Below are 19,798 nucleotides of genomic sequence, written 5' to 3' on the forward strand. Positions count from 1 at the left end.
ATTTTATGGTTTTTATTATAAGTATTATTTGTATTATTTTTACCATTCGTAGTTTTTTTTACATAGGCGTCACCACTTATCAAGGCCGATAGGCCACTCAAGGATAAGGGTTAAAGAGTGTAGAGTAGTCAAAAGGACAATATAGTAATCGATAGTAATGGAAGTTCGGTAAATTTGTTAACTTAAGTGGAACGGCTCATCAGAAACTTGTTCACGTTGGACTTAAAGACAACCATATTATAGACAGCTGGAAAGCAGGAAAACGGAAGACAGTTCCACAGGCGTGCAGTTCTAAGAAAGAAGCTTTGAACATAGAATCTATGTTTAGGTTTAGGCACAGATAAAGAGTGAGGAAAATTATTGATAATGTTTTCAGCTAGACGAGTGTTTCTTGTGAAAGTCTGGCGAGGGGGGACCATAGATTGAAGCTCAGTCGAACACTTTCCATGAAAATAACGATAAAGCAGGGACTAACTCGCAACATCTCTTCTGTGAGATAGAGGTTGAAACGCAGAGAAAAGGACATCTCCCACCAGGCCACGAAGTCTATTTTGAACCCTATCAAGGCAGGACAAGTCTTTTCTAGCAGTTCCTGCCCATATGTGACAACAGTATTCCATCTTTGGACGTATCTGGCTCTTATATAAATAGAGAATTGCATCAGCAGTGAGATATCTACTGGATCGATAGAAGGATCCGACCATTTTTCCAGCGGCCTTGGCAACAGATTTGATGTACGTATTCCATTTAAGATCAGGAGTAAAGGTCAAGCCCAGAAGCCTGTCAAAACTTGAGGCCTCTCCAAGACGAGAGCCATTCATTTTAATTGATGCCAGATGGGGATCAGAACGTTGATGATGTAAAGAGAGAAGGTTGGTTTTAAATGCATTAAAAGTAATCAGCCACTCCTTTCCCCATTGTAGAACGTGATCAAGATCAGAGGAGAGAGAATCGGAGAGAACTTGGTCGTTTACTGTCTTAGATGTGCTACCATAGATGGTAGTGTCGTCAGCAAAAATGTCTACGAATGGTGTAAGGATATGATTTGGAAGATCATTAATGTAAATCAGGAAAAGAGTTGGGCCCAGGATGGACCCCTGAGGGACTCCAGCATTTATACAGAGAGCTTCTGATTTTTGCCCATCAACTACTATCTTATGAACCTATCAGAGAGAAATGATTTAATAATTGAGAAGACATTTCCAGCTATACCATAGCTGGAGATCTTGTGAAGTAAACCTTTATGCCATACCCTATCAAAGGCCTTAGATATGTCAAGAGCAATTGCCCTAGAAAGGTTGCCTCTGTCGAGAGATTCGCTAATCCTATGAGATATAACTGCAAGCACATCTGCTGTAGATCTAGCAGAACGGAAACCATATTGAGTGTCACTAAGAAGGTTATTTTTGTTGAGATGGTTGATTACTTTTCTATTTGACACAGATTCCAGCAACTTACTCATGACGCACAGGAGACTTATTGGCCTGTACTGAGAGGGGGGTGAACGATCACCTGAATTCTCAAATACAGGGCATACTGATGAGATTTTCCAGGGTGATGGGAAGCAATTCTCCTGAAGACAATAAATAATAAATAAGTTTGGTATTATTTGTATTATTTTTATTATTTGTACTATTTTTATTATATTTATTATTCGTAGTATTTGTATTATTTGTATTATCCGTATTATTTTCATTATTGTTATCATTTTTATTATTTTTATTATTTTTATTATTCGTATTATTTGTATTAATCGTATTATTTGCATTATTTGTATTATTTTTATTATTGGTATTATTTTCATTTATTGTATTATTTGTATTATAAATATTGTTTGTATTATCTATATTATTTGTGTTATTTTTATTATTCGTAGTATTTTTATTATTTGTATTATTTGTATTATCTTTATTATTTGTATTATTGTTTATTTTTGTTATTTGTATTATTTGTATCATTGGTATTATTTTTATTTTTCGTATTATTTGTATGATTTGTATCATTCATATCATTTTTATTATTTTATTATTTGTATTCTTTGTATTATTTTAATTATTGGTATCATTTTTATGACTTTTATTTTTTGTATTATTTGTATGATCTGTATTATTTTTAATATTTTTATTATTTGTATTATTCGTATTAATCGTATTATTTATATTATTTTTAATGTTTGTATTGTTTTTATTATTTGCATTATTTGTGTTACTTTTATTATAAGTATTATTTGTATTATTTGTATTGTTTGTATTATTTTTATTATTTTTGGTATTTGCATTGTTTGTATTATTTTTATTAATTGCATCATTTGTATTATTTTTTATTATTTTAGATATTGTTTGTTTTATTTGTATCAATTGTATTATTATAATTATTTGTATTCTTTGTATTATTATAATTATTCGGACTACTGTTCTCAGCTTTACTGTTATTTGCATGTATCGGTTTATGTAATCAATGAACTTTTTAAAGGTATATCTGATCAAACTCTGGAATTTTTCTGTTAAACTCGAGGATCTACACTGGAAATCGTTTATTAAATATTCAGGGTTACATGCTCTTGCTTCATTAGAGATAAGATATAAAAATCCTAAATAATTCGCAATTGTATTTTGGAGTGTCGGTCACACTGAATATTAAGGATACTTACCTTACGGTCCGTTTTAAATCTTGTGCAGTTTACCGAGTTCGACAGACAGATTTCCAAGTTTGACAGATTCCCGAGTTCAATCGAAACTTACTGAGTTCGACGAGATACACCTAAAGAAAGTCGGTGGTAGCATGGGCGAAAAGGGTATGAAAAAATACTCAAAGTGAGAACGGTAGTTCGAAGAATCTAAATAATACAACAGATTCAACTGTTCTATTTATTAATCAGAACCCCGAATACTAATGGTGTGTTCAGAATTTTACAAATATTATATCAAAGTGCTGCAAAAACTCGCAACTGAAACATATGCATAGAACCCAAATTAATCAAATATGGTACGATAAATGAGGGATAACTCTGGTTTCCTTCAAATCGTATTCACTAAACAAAATACGCTTTCAAAATAATCGTCAACACGTTTAAAGTACGCGAGAAGCATCTACGTACGTTTCTTTTACTAATTATTAAGACCCAGAAGACACTGGAGGATATTAGTTATAAATAGCAGTCAACGTATTTGCATTTAAGAAAATCAATGAAAAATGTACACACACAGAGTGCCGAAGCGCACATCTATGGAGGTATAGTGCACATGTGAATATTATCATTGATAAAGATAATAGTCAGAATTTAATGCATATTGATAAAACTTTAGTCCCGTTGTTATATGGCTGCTTAGACAACACATTTGATCTAATTTAATGTTATATATATATATATATATATATATATATATATATATATATATATATATATATATGTTTAAAGAAAAAATTAGAAAAAAACGAATGAAATCATTAAAAAATCAACGTTTCGTCCCTGTCTCAAAGGACATCTTCAGGATAATTGAGATAAAAATGTGATAAAAGAAAAAGTCATAGATCGTGCGAAAAAAGACAGTTTTTTAACTTTTTTTTGACTTTTTCTTTTATCACATTTTTATCTCAATTATCCTGAAGATGTCCTTTGAGACAGGGACGAAACGTTGATTTTTTAATGATTTCATTCGGTTTTTTCTAATTTTTTCTTTAAACATAACGTCAACCACCGCTGGTATATTTTTTAATTCCTTATACATATATATATATATATATATATATATATATATATGTGTGTGTGTGTGTGTGTGTGTTTGTGTGTGTGTGTGTGTATGTATGTATACTGGTAGCTATATTGAATAATAATATGTAATTTTTTTGGTTCTATGAGACGAAACTACATAAAAATTTGCAGGTTTCTTGAAGATTATACTATTTTATAGTTACATTTTTATAGCAATTGGCAAAAAGAACCTATATTTTCAAACCAATAAAATATGCTCAAATTTGCCTACATTTGTATATGTAGTGTCCTGCAGGCCAGCTTCAGTTTTTCTGCTTCGGTTGTCTCCCCTGTGGCTTTGCTAGACCACTAATATATAAGGAGAGTAGGAAGTGGAGATTTACTTTTGGCAGCCTCGTAAATTTCATTCCTTTTATTTTGTCATTTAGTTTTTACATTTCATGCGCGATGTATCTGATGAAGAGGAAAGAATTGCTATTTCATGTCGTGAAATCTACACATATATAACTTATCGTTGGCTAGTTTTTAACTTTGAAGTGTTATCTTTTATTAACTCCTTACTTCAAATGGCTCCGTGTCTTGTCTGGCACCATTATCATTATATATATATATATATATATATATATATATATATATATATATATATATATATATATATATATATATATTCAGATTGAAACCTAGCCATATACAAAGAAGCATGGCACTACTGACACTACTGATTAGCTCAACAATTGCCTACATGATGACAATCATTGTTTTTTATTTGTTTTTACCACCCACACAGCTTCCATGGTAACGATTGATACCAGCCTAGATTGTAGCACAAGTTCTCCATTCCGTTCAGTGACCGTAACTACTACTACTCCTGCCGCATTTTACTTATCTCATCGCGTTGCTTTTCGTTCGTCTCTACTTGCAGATGAAATGGTCGCAGTAGCGGTTGTCGTTGTTGTGTTGTCTATTCACCCGATAATATATTTGCAAGCTTTGCAAGTAATAACGAGGTCAGTTGTAGTCGTGTGCAAAAGGTATTTCTCGACCCGTTTTCATATTAATCGAGGAGGGTATCCACAATGATGACGTCTTAACTGTCAACACGCATGCGTACACGATGTTATAGTATTTTGGAAGATTAAACTGGTGCAAGGCTACCAAAACAACGATTTTAGTGGCGACACACTTGTAAGTGGCGGGATTTTAGGAATCCGCTTTCTTTTAGTAATATTTTATGTTTGCTAATCTTTAAAATGAACCAAAATGTAATCATTAGTGTAATACTGTTGTATCAAAAACATATATTAATGATTAATATGTAATTTGGTTATATGATGAAAACAATTATTAAAGGAATTTATACGACGTTTATAGTCTAAAACGTCATCGATCATTTTTTTTTCAAAATGAATTTTCATTTTAACGTACATATCTTCTCTTAATTTATTGATTTATTGCGATCTCTTATCCTCATCTTTCTAAGTTATTGTTTCACGACGTTTCGGCCAACTATTCTTCTGGCCTTCGTCAGGTGGTAGTTGGCCGAAATATTGTGAAACAATAACTAAAAAAGATGAGGATAATATTCCGCAATAAATAAATAAATAAATAATGCTCATCTCAATAATGAATTCCAATTAAAGTATATATATATATATATATATATATATATATATATATATATATATATATATAAAGTATATATATATATAAAGTATATATATATATATATATATATATATAAAGTATATATATATAAAGTATATATATAAAGTATATATATATATATATATATATATTCTCTTGTTTTTATTCTCTTTATATATTTTGTTGGCGTCCTTCCGTCTAGATAGATGATAGATAATCGCGCCTAAAGGTTGTCATTAGTGGTGGCAACTGTTGCTGTGACTCAGCAGACAGATGCAGGAATGTCAGGTTCTGTTGCACTTCCCACAGGGATACCCTCTGTCATGCTCTGCTGCTGCTGATGATGATGCTGTCCTTTTGCGCCTACCGCTCTTCTCCTCCCACCGTTCATTTCTTCTCTCCTCGTTGAGTCGGACAAATTTCTGGACTCTGACCCTCCAGGAGTCAGGGTCCGCTGCATAGGATTCAAGGTCAACAAAATTGATGTTGCCGGATTTTAAGTCCGTTTTGCACACACCTTAATCTGAAGAGTGGTCTACCGGTTGCTCTACTGCCAGCTAAGAGCTCGCCATACAGGATATCTTTGGGGATTCGGCCTTCTTGCATGCGAACGCCGTGCCCAAACCAGCGCAGACGTCTCTGGGAGAGGAGGGAAAACATGCTTGGAGATTTGATTTGGCAAGAACGTTCGGAACATGGTCCTCCCATGTAATGCCTAAGATCTTTTTTTAGATTGCGCAGATGCAAGGCATTTAGTCTGCACTCTTAATGCTTGTAGAGGGCCCATGTCTCACTGCAGTAGAATAATATGCTGAGGACACAGGCTTGATATATCCTCATCTTTTTGTTTATGGTCATCATGTTGTTACTCCACACTCTCTTTGTCAGACGGGCAATAGTTATTGCTACTTCCCAATGCGGGCATTTAGCTCAGCGTCCAGTGAGAGGTTGTTGGAAATAATGGAGCCGAGATAGGTGAAGTCGTCACCACATCCTGTGTGTGGTCGCCAATGGACATGCAGGGGACGTTGCTGACATCTTGAGCCATGACATTTGTTTTCTTGAGGCATATTCTCAGACAGAACTCGTTGCAAGCATGTGCAAGGCGCTCAATGATTTTTTGGATGGCTTCCTCAAAATGGGCCGCTAATGCTGCATCATCTGCGAACAGCATTTCCCTGATGAGGGCCACGTGAAATAGCAGAAGTGAGAAAAATATGCCAAAAAGAGTTGGAGCAAGAACACAGACCTGTTTCACACCACTGAGGATGGGAAAAGATTATTAAAGTGATCCATTGAATTTGATGGAACCCTTCATGTCTTCATGAAAAGAGGTTATCATTCTCAGGGGTTTGGGAAAACATCCTATTTTTTGTAGTAGCACGAAGAGGCCGCTCCTGCTAGCAATGTAAAATGTCTTTGTGAGATCAATAAAAGTGAGGTACAGTGGTTTCCTCTGCTCTCGACACTTCTCCTGTAGTAGTTTATATCTCAAGCTTTATATATATATGTATATATATATATATATATATATATATATATATATATATATATATATATATATATATACAGAGGGAGAGAGAGAATAACTGACAAAAATTTATATTCGCAAAATCAATCACTTAATTATGATATAAATTAATGAATCCAGTATGCCCTTAACTCATCAGAGAAATAGCAACAATCAATCAGTCAAAAGGAATTACAATGTGATTTGACACAGTGAAACTCCGAAAATTGGAAGTGAAGCTGCAGTAACCTTTATATTTTCAATTTCGCCATATTGAACATTAATCAAAGTCATTAACCCCAATTATTCGTACTAACAATTTAATTAATTTATGAATCTTCAACCAAAACGTTCTATTTAGTGATTAGTAAATTTATTAATTCTAAGTTATGTATACATACTTATGAAAATCATCTGAACAAAACATAAATTATAGATTATAAATTAATGTACAATCTCGATCAACCTATAACTCTACTACCAAAATGTTCTATTTAATAATTAGTAAATTTATTAATGCTAAGTTATGTATACATACTTATGAAAATAATATCAACAAAATTATAAACCACCATATATGTTTGCATGTGCAGAACTAAACTAAGCTACAAATAAAGGAAACCCAACTATTCGTACTAACAGTTTTAATTAATTTATGAATCTTCCCACAAAATGTTCTGTTTAATGATTAGTAAGTTTATTAATTCTAACTTATGTATGCATACTTATGAACATAATATCAACAAAATTATAAACTATCATACATGTTTATATATACGAAACTGACTAACTAACTATATATATATATATATATATATATATATATATGCGTGTATGTGTGCATATGTATGTATATGCGGATGTATATGTGTATGTGCATGTATATGTATATGTATATATGTATTTATATGTATATGTTTTTAGATATGTATATACATGTATGTATGTAACTACCTTAACAACATAATTTTAAGTATTTTCCATATGAAGATAACTATTTTGTATGAATATAATTAGCTAATGAAAATAAACAAAATAATAAACCTTATAAACTTGTTATATTATTAATTTAGATAATGATAGCATATTGAATGACAATATATATATATATATATATATATATATATATATATATCTAAATTAATATTTAATATGAAAAATGAAGGTAAGTATGTTAATATATTATACATAATATATTATTTTAATGAGGAGTGATAAGAAAAAATAAATAAAAAATAAAATAAAATAATTAAATAATTAAAAATGAAAATATAATAAATAAATAAAAAGGAATACCAACTATTGGTACTAACAGTTTAATTAATTTATTAATCTTCTAACAAAATGTTCTATTTAATAATGAGTAAATTTATTAATTCTAAGTTATGTATACATACTTACGAAAATAATGTCAACAACATTATAAACTATCATACATGTTTATATATACGAAACTAAACTAAGCTACAAAAAACGATTGATCATTTTAATTAGTTCTCTTACCTAAACAATTTATCCAAAATGAAGACTATACATAATTCAAATCTATTAGCTCTTACAATCATACACATTAATACATACAATTATAATTTTTAATATCATACAATTCAAAAACTACACTTACGTTTTGTTAAGTTTAGTATAATCTGAAAATTCTTTTATATCGTAAATTGCCCATAATTAAATTAACTTAATACAATGCAGGCAGAGGTACCTCCCTTGGAACACATCTTTTGAAATAAACTCTACTTATTTTTATTAATTTTTCATAACGCATAGACATCCATATTCAACTAGTGATTAATTGTTAATTTTAATATAGTTTAAATGTATATCATTCAATATTATTTTTTAAAAATTAATTCGACTTATATTTTAAATTAATTCACTCATCATTCCAATACAAAATGTTAATATTACAGATTATTTCAATGGATAATCATAAGTTATTAAGTTATACTTCATATCGGCTAATGTTGAATTGTAAATTAATTAGTTACTTCCATTTACTTTAATTAATTATTTATTTATATATTTATTCATATTATTATCAATATCAGCACCATCATTATTATTTATATTTAAAGTAATATTTTTAATTTTTACATTTCACAAACTTAACTCAATTCTACACACGAAAATCTATTTTTAATAAACATTTTACGAACTTGTTCCTTATTTAAGCATAATTTTTGTTATCTTTGTATATCTTCTAATTCTCTAATAAGTATGATCCAGAGTTTCTTCATCTGATAGCAGGTTAGTTTTATTATAGGTAAATAAATATATATGTTAGTTAAAATTAATTCTAATTTTGATTCAAGATAATAACATTATAAATATTGTTTAGACCTTAAAATAATAGACTATATCCAACCCAGATTATTCTTATACTTTCAACTTCCCTCTCCTATTTATTTTCATTAGCTAATTATATTTATATAAAATATTTATCTTCATAGGGAAAATACTTAAAATTATGCTATTAAGGTAGTTACATACATACATGTATATACATATCTACAAACATATACATATAAATACATATACATACATATACATATACATGCACATACACATATACATCCACATATACATATATATGCACACATACACGCATATATATATATATATTTATTTCTTTATTTAGTTAGTTTTGTATATATAAACATGTATGATAGTTTATAATTTTGTTGATATTATTTTCATAAGTATGTATACATAAGTTAGAATTAATAAATTTACTAATTATTAAATAGAATATTTTGTGGGAAGATTCATAAATTAATTAAAATTGTTAGTACGAATAGTTGGTTTTCCTATATTTGTAGCTTAATTTAGTTCTGTACATGCAAACATATATGGTGGTTTATAATTTTGTTGATATTATTTTCAAAAGTATATATACATAAGTTAGAATTAATAAATTTACTAATTATTAAATAGAACATTTTGGTAGTAGAGTTATAGATTGATTGAGATTGTTAGTACGAATAGTTGTTTTCCTTTTTTGTACATTAGTTTAGTTTCGTATATACGGGCATGTATATTAATTTATAATTTATATTTTGTTGATATGATTTTCATAAGTCTGTATGCTATATACTGGGTTTTATTTTCGATGTATCAAATCTTATACTATGTTTCGTTTTCTTATTTAAGGAAGTCTTAGTGAGAGATTAGAGTCTTAGGGTGATAGAGACTTCTTAGGAGTGTTCATGTGTTGAGTTTTCATATGTATTAAGATGTTCATGTTGTAAGAGATGGACACATTGTTGAGATATAGAGACAGAGTAAATTAAAGAGAGAGACAGTTCTTATATATTTAGTAGACACTGTACATGTTACTACAGTAGAAACAATTCAATGAGAGGGGATTTATGAATATCTTGACAGATAGACCGAGAGATAGTTCGTTTGACATTTACGTTTCACAGTTGTGCATATAATATAAACACGTTACCTTTCTCGTTGTAATTATGAACACAGAAGACGCAGATACACAAAGATGGTGACGTCCTTTCTTTCATGACCGGTCCATGATATCGTTTGAGGAATTCAAAGTTTCTTTACATGGTTATTTTTAAACCCTCTCACTTCTAGAGGGTGTCTTGATTCTAACGGAGAATCGGTCTGAACCTCTCTGCTTCTCTCCGACTCTTCTCCCAGACTCCCCCCAGACTGCATCTCAAAAAACTCTACCTATATTGAGAACTCGTCACGTCATCGCATGATTAAACATGTGCTCATAAAGCACGTTGGATGACATGCGTCACGTTGCCAAACTTGATATGACCCCGAGTTCAGTAACCTATTTTTAAAATAAGATTTTTACAAAATATGTTTACAATTTCAATTGACGATTAAATTCCTTAACAGAAATAAATTTCATTATTACATTCCTTTTCCATGTACAGATATGCAATTCCTTATTTCAATAACATTCTGTATTCATTTTAACTTATGATTGGAATTTTCAATTCCAAATATAGCTTCGTAAGTTCGAATCCTTGACTATCCTATTTCATATTTACATTTAACTAATTCCCTATTTTTTTACTTATATGAAAAGGGGGCAGCCCTTTTATCATGTAACATGTATACATAACTTAGAATTAATAAATTTACTAATTATTAATTAGAACGTTTTGGTAGAATATTCATAAATTAATTAAATTGTTAGTACAAATAGTTGGGTTTAATGACTTTGTCTGATAAAAATTCAATTTGGCGTAATGGAAAAAATATAAAGGTAACTGCAGCTTCACTTCCAATTTCCGAATTTTCACCATGTCAAATCACATTCCTTTTGATGGATTGATTGTTGCTATTTCTTCTGATGAGTTAAGGGCATAATAAATTCACTAATTGATATAATAATTAAGTGATTGAGTTTGTGCTACGAACCAGATACTGTCAAGAATTGTATAAATCAACAAGTTTAAACGAATAAACTATAATATTGTCTTACCATTTGTGCACAGGATCTAAAGAGCGCATTGACATTTTATTTTTATCATGAATTTTGGAATATAAATTTTTGTCATTTATTCTATATATTGCCCTGTAATCACATTGAGCTTCTTATATAAGGATTGATATATATTAAGAAAAATATATTTCTACAGAAATATATATAAATATATCTATAATATAAAGCTGAATGTCTGTGTGTGTCTGGGCACGAATAAGATCCTATAGGGTTGACTATTTAAAAAAAAAAACTAATTAAATATAATGATAGAATATGTATCGAGACACAGGAATGGGTATGTTTGATCTGGCAGAACGGTGGTTCATTAAAATTGTGGGGTCTTTGTTCGCGCCTGGTCCACAAAGTATGGAAATAAAAAAGTCAAAAATTTAAAACAAAAAAAAGTTTACAAGTGTTTTTGATATAGATGTACATAAGAATACTTTGATAAGTATGTTTTAACTTAAATAGGGATCGTATAATAAAATTGTGAGGTCTGCGTTCGCCCCAGGCCTCCATAGAATCGAAATAGGCAAAAACTTTAATAAAGACTTTTCATATCTATCTGCGTAAGTATACTTTGATAATTATGTTTCAGTTTGAAGAAATATGGTATAATAAAATTATGGGGTGTTCGTTCGCTCCTGACCTCCATACAATGGAAATATGTAACGCAGTTTAACAAGGTTTTTTAATATAGATCCACAGAATATTGTGATAAGTGTTTCAGTGTGAACAGGTATGGTATAATAAATTATGGGGTTTATCTATTTTATTTTTATTTTATCATATTTTGCTTTTGTTTTGATAACCCCGAATTCGAAGCTATCTCTTTACAACCCTTCCTTTCATAACCTATCATACTTTCATAAATCAGAGTCCATTTTCTGTAGTCTGTTTTTGAACCCAGTCAACGACGGGTACTTTTGCTAGTATATATATATATATATATATATATATATATATATATATATATATATATATATATTATGATTCTTTGAGGGTTACAAAATTCTATTTTAAACGTGGATTTTATTTTAACACGTTAATCATGAATTTTCGCCTTCCTTTCATGATTGCATTAAATATATATATATATATATATATATATATATATATATATATATATACATATATATATATTCATACATACATATGTATGTATAATGCCAGTAACAATGTGATTTATGGAAAAATTATCATTCATTTAGGCACCGAGAACCAAATATCAACAACCAAGCAATGTACGATTGTTTCTCACGCTATACAACAATTGTTTATTTGAACAAAAGTCAAGAGTAGACTTTGTGTGTTATTAAGTTGACATGTTAACATTTAAATACATTTAAAGTCATTAGCAGTTTCGTTTGTGCACAGGATCTAACGAGAGCGTTGACATTTCTTTTGGATTCGATCTGTAGTTACTCGGAGTAATTAGCCGTTAGGTCGATAAAATAACTGGAATATATTAGAACGCAGAGAAATGCAATTCACTCTATTATATAGTACTTTAGAGCCATAAAACAAAAAAGTAAATTTAAACAACGAACAATGAAGTACGCATTTAAAAAGTTTAAAGTTGCTTGTCGTTTTATGATTTCTCGTTTAATACGTAACATTAATTACTTTTTTCTTTTGAAAGCCCCTCGCGCTAAGAGGTTTTATTAGTTGACTTCATACTGTAAATATAATTTAACACATTTCTTTCAAAGCACATCTTATGAGCATGACTATATTTTAAATTATTCCCAACCAGTAATATGTTTCCACACGAGCAATATCCGGTAAATAACACAAATATAGCTATCATATGGTTTTTGTGAGAGTTGAAAATACCAGCACTGCATTAAAGTTACAAACACGCCATTGTTCTTATATTGTTCGTTTGAAAAAATACCTACCCCTGTTTTTTTTTTTTTTTTTTTTACATGGAGGTCACCGCTTATCAAGGCCCTGAGGCCAGGGATAAGGGTTATTGCGTGTACAGTAAACAATGAGATAGTATTGTACTAATCATTAGTATTGGAGATTTGGTAGAGTGTCTTACTTAAGAGGGCAGTTTGTCAGGAATTTGTTTATGTTGGACTTGAAGACATCCAACTGGTAGTCAGGTGGGAAACAGGCAAATGGAAGAGAGTTCCACAGTCGTGCACTTCTGAGAAAGAAGCTCTTCTCATGGAATCTACGTTTGGATTAAGGCACAGATAAAGAGTGGGGAACATTATTGACAGTAGGTTTAGCCAGACGGGTGTTTCTCGTGAAAGATTGGCGAGGGGGGACGAGAGATCAGAGCTCAGACGAGCACTTGCCATGGAAATAACGATAAAACAAAGACAGGCTCGCAACGTCTCTTCTGTGGGGGAGAGGCTGCAGGGAAGAAAGGGCATCCCCCACTAAGCTGCGAAGTCTATTTTGTACTCTGTCAAGGAAGGAACGGCTGTTTTTAGCAGCTTCTGCCCAGACGTGGCAGCAGTACTCCATCCTTAGATGTACTTGGCTTTTATACAGATAGAGAGTTGCATATTTTGGAGCGATAGAAGGATCCTACCATTTTTCCAGCGTCCTTGGCAACAGTCCTGATGTACGTGTTCCATTTCAGATCAGGAGTAAAAGTCAAACCCAAAATCTTGTCAAAACATGGAGCCTTCCCAAGACGATAGCCATCCATTGTAATTGATACCAGATGGGGATCAGAGCGTTGATGATGTAAAGATAAAAGCTTGGTTTTGGATGCCTTAAAGGTAACCAGTTACCTCTTCTCCCACTGTACCACGCACTCAAGATCAGAAGAGAGAGAATTTTGTCATTTACGGCCTTTGATGTGTTGCCATAGATGGTCGTGTCATCAGCATAGATATCAACGAATGATTTAAGTATTGTTTTGGGAGATCATTGATGTAGATCAGGAGAGAGTTGGGCCCAGGATGGACCCCTAGGGGACTCCAGCATTAATACTGTGGGCCACTGATTTCTGCCCATCAACCACTACTCTTATGAACCTATCGGAGAGAAATGATTTAATGATTGAGAAAACATTACCAGTGATACCGTAGCTGGAAATCTTGTGAAGTAGGCCCTTATGCTATACCTTATCGAAGGTCTTCGATATGTCAAGAGCAGTTGCTCTAGAAAGGAAGCCTTTGTCAAGAGATTCACTAATCCTATATTTATAGAAACATCTACTTCTGCTTGCATTCATATCTACCTCTGTTGAGATTAATTCAGGAACATAATAGTTATTCAAATGGTTCATTGAGTACTACAAAATGAACACACAGGTGATCAAGGCAGTTATGAGTTCATGTGGTTTAAATGTTCAATTGAATACGTTATAACATCCCTGTATCGAATGTTTGTAAATGTTACAATTGGCGACATAAAATATTTTTAATAAATATAATTGGGTGATTAACCATAACAGTTCATTGTAGTTAATTTATTTGTATTATTATCTGTGAGTTTTATATTCGGGAGATAAACCATGGTCAACTAACATGACCAATATTAACACAAGCTTTGCTGCTTATATTTTCCATTAAATATTAAATTGTGTTTAACAAAAATACGTCACCAATGAAAAGCTAAACAAAAATAAATTTTCAGGAGCGAATTTCACAAATATATTTTCAGTTAAAATCTATTCTGTCGTTTATAATGATTACACGAAATTTTCATTTTTGTAGATATATCGCAATTTTTATAGCATTCAATTATTTGTTCCTTTCGTTTTGCAATATTGAAAAAAATTCTAGACGCAATCATTTTTTTCCGTTGAAAAAATGTTGCTCATGATTCAAACTTAAAAACATGCTATCTAGTTTTACTTTCATTACTCCATAATCATTTCATATAGTTTATATTGTCGAGTTTACTTAACTGTATATATAATCGGAAAAGGCGGACTGATAAAGTTCAGTTGTAAGTTGAAGTTTAAGGCTCCATCTTAAGTGTGGCTGACACTCAAAACATAATTCCAAGTTGTTTAGGACTTCTGCTCAATTATGGGTGACGGAACGAGAGCATGCAACTGTCGTCTATTAAATAAAATGTTCCATTCGGAATTCGTGTCGATTTCAAAGTTCGACAAAGATTCTCCAGTTAGACTTGTTGCCCAGCGGAGTGAGTGTATCTGTAATACAGAGTTAGCTATATGACCGGTTTATATTTAAGTGCGTGTTCAGCCGTAATGTATATATATATATATATATATATATATATATATATATATATATATATATATATATATATATATATATATATATATACTAGCTTGGGTGTCCGGCGTTTCCCAGATGTTTAAAAGTGTGTGTTGAGCAAAAAACAAAACTGTTGGTATACAGGCAGACTCGAACACGTACAGTGAAGAAGGAAAAGAACCTGAAAAAAAACGTGACGTCTTTGCCGTTGCCCCATCGCCAAACCAGAAGTGAAAAGAAAAAATGTGTCGTTTTTAAACGAAAATGATTTTATGAAAGTACAATTCTAGTCGGATTTGATTGTGTTTGAAAAAAGTTGTCGCTGTTAAAAGAACTTAAAATGTGATTCAGACGACTTGTATGTATTTAAAAGCTATTTTTCAATGCGGAATTTAAAATGAAATCGTGTTGTGCTGAAAAAAAGGTGTCGTTTTCAAATGAAAGAGTTATTTTACTGAGAGTACAATTCGGATTTTTTTGGTTTTGTTTTTGAAAAAAAGTCGTCGCTGTAAAAAGAACTTACAATGCGATTCACTCGACTTGTATGTGTCTGGCCGTGGGATAGTTGTGTCTAGCCGAGTATCGTGGGATAGCTGTGTCTAGCCGAGTAGTCCCACTTTTGCTTAGGAGTATCCGACAAGACAGATACTATTTCCCTACCCAGTTTGATCATGAGATCAGGGGGGAGTGTAAGGAAAATTTTGGTGTGACTGCAATCATAAAGGCGGACTGCTAAGGATGGCATGTGCGAACTCAAAAACCGACCGACGGGACATAGAAAGGCGACAAATCAGTAGGTTCGATCGCGTCTTAATTTGCATGAATGAGACAATATAAGGCGGACAATGAAGAGGTCGGGATCGAGTTGAGTTCTCAAGAACTGGACTGAACGTGTTAGAGCGGAGAATGTTGCCAAGAATCCAGTCCAGGTTTTTTTTCTATTAGACAAGTTTCATATTAACTTATATATTCTAAGTTTGACCTACATTTTAAAAGGTTATTAATTATGAAAAACATAGAATGATCGTATTTTACTTGTTTGTAAATGCAGATAGATATAATCTTGTAAATGCATAAATCTGAATAGTTTTGCATATTTCCGCATAAATCCACAAGCATGACGACGAGAAGTGTATGTTTCCATGCACATTTCTGTCCGCTTTTAGTGGGCTTTTTTGTAATATGTGACAATTATGACTGCTTGGGATAAAAACTCGGGAAGAGTCGTGCATAAAACACATATACTATTAATCTGAAGAATGTGAGTTCAATATTTCAACACGGCCGTACATTTTTCTCCAGACCTCAACTCAATTGAAAATATGTGGAAAATATTGAAGATCAATGTTCACAAGAGGAATCCACAAAATATTCAACAACTAGAACAGCTCTGCAAAGAAGAATGGCGCAAAATACCTGCATCTCTTTTCAAAAAACATATGTGCAACTATAGAAAGCGATTGGAAGCTGTTGAACGCAATAAAGGCTATGCAACCAAATATTAAATCAATGTATCCAATACTTTTGCGTTAGTCGATTTATATTTTTCCTTTAATATAAACTTTCTATAATTTAATTTTGTAATTACTAACCCCAATTATTAGTTAGAATAGTAATAGGAATTTACAGACAAAATTTTAGGTAAAATCTTGAATCCTAATTAAAGTTATGAAGAAAAATGTAATGTATCCAGTACTTTTGCGGGGCACTGTGTATATTAGAAACACACACACACACACACACACACACACACACACACACACACACACACACACACACATATATATATATATATATATATATATACACTTGTGCCCGATATTATTCATACCCCTCGGATCTTTGAGATTTCTATAATATTGCTCAAACCAGAAGGTAGACAATATTAAAGGGATTTCAAACAATAAATCAAGCATAAGCATTTAATTTAAACTCAACAAATAAATAAATTATGCAAGTTTGAAACATTATACAAAATAAAACAATAATGGCACTAGTTCAAAATTATTCATACCTCTCTTACTAATAGTCAATAGCATGCCTTTTATTCTTAATAATTGCCTGTAACCGTTTTGGATATTTATCAACAAGGTTTTTACAAGCATCAACACTGATTTTTGACCATTCTTCAATGCAGTAGTTCTCCAAATCCCTCAAATTTCTAGGTTTCCGCTTTTTAACCTCAGTTTTCAATATGTGCCAGAGGTTTTCGATAGGGTTAAGGTCGGGACTCTGGCTAGGCCATTCCAAAACATTAATTTGATTATCCTCAAACCATTTCTTGACTATTTTGGCAGTATGTTTTGGATCATTATCCTGTTGAAGGACCCAGTTTGGTCCTAAATGGAGCTTCTCCGCATCCTGTCTAATGTTTTTCTGGAGTATCTCCAAATATTGCTCCTTCTTCATGGTTCCATCTATCTTGACCAAACTACCTGGACCACTAGCCGAAAAGGAGCCCCAAAACATTAGGCTACCACCACCATGTTTCATCGTGGGTATGATGTTCTTTGGGTTGTAAGCTTCTCCTTTCTTCCTCCAAACGTAAGAAGCATCCATATGGCCAAACAATTCAATTTTTGTTTCGTCAGTCCACAAAATACTTGAGAAAACGGACTCTGGAGAATTCACATGGGTCCTAGCAAACTTTAGACGTGCTGCAAGGTGTTTTTCGGTGTGCAATGGAGTCCTTCTTGGTCTTCTTCCTTTCAGACCATTTTCATGCAAAGTCCTTTGCAATGTTTGCCTTGATATTTTTATGCCAGAAGACCCCAGATTTTCTAAAATGTCCTTAGTAGTGGTGGTTGGATTTGCATTAACACTTCTTACAATATTCCTGGTGGCTCTAGCAGACAGTTTCCTTTTCCTTCCTCTACCAATCAAGTTGTTTGTTGTGTGGTGGCTCTGGAATTTTTTGATGATGCTCTGTACTGTTGCTGTAGGGACCTCAAATTTCTTGGAAATTGACTTGTAACCTAAACCATCCTTATGTGAATTCACAATTTTAGCTCTAAGATCATTACTAAGCTCTTTTTTCTTCCCCATTCTAATAATTTTTATTCTTTTATTGGTTTTCAGGTGATATCATTTTAATTTCTGAAAAATTCAAAAAACGAAATGAAATTAATCAAAGGTTGTATAAAAACATTCAAAATAAGAATCAAACAGGAAACAAACAGTCGGAAACTCGATCAATACTGAAAAAATAAGGGGGTATGATTATTTTTGAACATTGCAGATTTTATAAATAGCTGTATATTTCTTTTATTACAAGTATCCCGAGATTTTAAAATGACGAAAATGATCAGAAGAGGTTTATTAAGAATATGTATCAATATGGACGTAAACAATAAATTCTTACAAAGTTACACCTAATAAACTCAATTTTCAAGGGGGGGTATGAATAATATCGGGCACAAGTGTATATATATATATATATATATATATATATATATATATATATATATATATATCCTCTGGATTTTCCCCTTAAGTAACCACGTTGTGAAACTTTGCCGGCTACAAAGCGAGTATATACTGTAATTTTTATATGCATACCAACTTACGTTTAGTCATATTTTTGTATACAAAGAAATGCATCTTGCCCACATCCAATGCAAAAGAACGTTTAAAAATCGTTTTACTGGCACATGTGCATACATGTAAACCCATACGGACGTTTTTTGTTTCATAAATACACTTCCTCTGTCTTTGTATTTTCTCGCTATCCATTTCCTTGGCGTCAACTGCCAACATAAGGTTGTATAGAAGCAACGCAAGGAATTCTCGCCGATTGCTTCTGTTGAAACGAGTTCCGCGTGTCTGTCTTGACCAGAGAAATCTTACTCTTGTCTCCGCTTGTGAACGTATCAATAGCGAAAAACGGTCGCTATGGAGACTACGTAACAGCATTCCGGAGAAATCTTTGATGACGCACATGCGTTTCCGATGAAGCGCAATTGGAAATCTCGCTTGATAAATTGGAATGGAATAATTATAGTGGTTATAAAATAGGTTGCATGCACATAAGTATTTTTCACTTTTTTCCATTTCTTACACTAAAATAATAACAAATGAAAATTTTCGTTGACCGTATTATGTTATTATCTCTTTTTGTCTGTCATTCTCTCTTTCCCTCTCTCTCTCTCTCTATATATATATATATATATAAAGTATAACTCCTATAATTTGAACATCCGCTTCGTTCAAATTAGAGGATGCTGTTCAAATTTCGTGATAAAAAATGTACTGCAGTTAACTTT

The sequence above is a fragment of the Euprymna scolopes genome, chromosome 30 (genome assembly GCF_053919585.1).
Source record: "Euprymna scolopes isolate OS-2025 chromosome 30, ASM5391958v1, whole genome shotgun sequence".
Lineage (NCBI taxonomy): Eukaryota > Metazoa > Mollusca > Cephalopoda > Sepiida > Sepiolidae > Euprymna > Euprymna scolopes.